The sequence below is a fragment of the Gavialis gangeticus genome, unplaced genomic scaffold, assembly GCF_001723915.1.
Source record: "Gavialis gangeticus isolate Ggan-Ray unplaced genomic scaffold, GavGan_comp1, whole genome shotgun sequence".
Taxonomy (NCBI): Eukaryota; Metazoa; Chordata; order Crocodylia; family Gavialidae; genus Gavialis; species Gavialis gangeticus.
The window spans coordinates 145,995,200-145,996,524 of record NW_017729032.1 but is presented as its reverse complement, the minus strand read 5'-3'; the positions used below and the strand labels follow the sequence as shown (position 1 = coordinate 145,996,524).

At 54.0% G+C, this 1,325-nt stretch overlaps 1 protein-coding gene and 1 long non-coding RNA gene across 2 annotated transcripts in view; both read right to left on the bottom strand.

The window, feature by feature from the left end:
* LOC109302946 overlaps window positions 1-737 on the bottom strand; it is a 7,717-nt gene extending 6,980 nt beyond the window's left edge. Inside the window, exon 1 of the long non-coding RNA XR_002098970.1 lies at window positions 663-737. This is a non-coding gene — a long non-coding RNA (uncharacterized LOC109302946). The remainder of the gene's footprint in view (window positions 1-662) is intronic.
* The window catches only part of UXS1 (UDP-glucuronate decarboxylase 1), a 120,063-nt gene that overhangs the window by 111,613 nt on the left and 7,125 nt on the right, over window positions 1-1,325 (bottom strand). The window lies entirely within an intron of this gene.

Genomic DNA, 1,325 nt, shown 5'->3' with positions numbered 1-1,325 from the left:
TTCTGTGTTTCTTATGTTCAAGTATTAATGCTGCACTGTACTCCAAATATGATTCATTATGTAAGAACGGTGAATGGGAATTCATGGAAAGAAGGTTCATGGCCTTCAAACCCTTAATCATTTGAAAGAAAGTATTGGGGGGGGGAGAAGGGGGAAGACATGCATTTACTAACACTAGTGCAAGTAGCTCAGGCACAGGGCCACTTCCAAGCACTACTATAACTATTAAGGGGCCTCCTAGCACCAGCCCAGTCCTGGTTATACCTGAAACACTGCTCTGATATTCGCATTCTGCGCTGAAGCAAGGGGCTAAGACACACATGCATATGTTACACGTGTGAGCATGTTGCAAGCACATGCATGTCCGGTGGGTGGCACATAGCTGTTGTGTTGGGAGAGGTTTCCCCTGTTCTGCCTACATTTCATTTTTTTTTTTTAAATAACTGCAAGCAAGTGGAAAGCCAGGCACTTCAAGAGCCCACAGCACTTAGCACACTGGACATGCTAAGGCTGAGTAACCTGACAGCAAAGTAAACACCCAGGGCTCCCCTGCCAGCTGCCTCCTTCTCTCTTTTGTCTCCCATCAGCCACTTGGGACTCTGGGCAGGTCTCACCCCAACCACACTGCAGATGTCAGGGCAACAAGGGAGGGAACCGGGCACCTCTTAACCAACTGCCTGGGGGGCTGGGGAGGACACATGCCCCCCCAGCGGCCAGTCAGCAACAGAGGTGGGGGGCCCCCCGTGGCCAACCCCAACCGGGGCGGTGGAAGGGGTCCCTCTGCAGCCGATCCCGCCAACCAGGAAGCATGAGCTCCCAGAAATGCCAGCAGCACTTCACCCGGTACCCCCACTCCCTGAACAGGCCAGGGGTCACCGGCGCTCCCACCTGCCCCCCCTGCCTGTAGCCTAGGCGAGGAGGATTGCCTATCAGGGAGTACACTGGAGCTCTCAGGAGGTGCGCCTGCACCCCCATGCACCTTCTACACATCACCATTGGGAAGGGGACAGTAATAAAGGGGCAGAGGAAAAACTCCCCCTGGCTTTGTGCATTATGTGGGCATGCACACACGACGTATGTGTGAGTACGTCTGTGTCCCCACGTAGAGGGCCACACATGCATTTGCCCATGCACATCTGCTTGCCTAGATGTGCATGTAAGTAAACGCCTACCCGCACACACATCCGTGCAAGTGCATGTGCATGAGTACGCAAAAACACTTTTTCCAACTCTTCACTGCCTGAATATAAAAGACATCGCAACTCCCTAAAGACCCCGGCCTGCCGCGGTCCGGAGCCCAAGGCGGCTACAATCACCACCCCGTG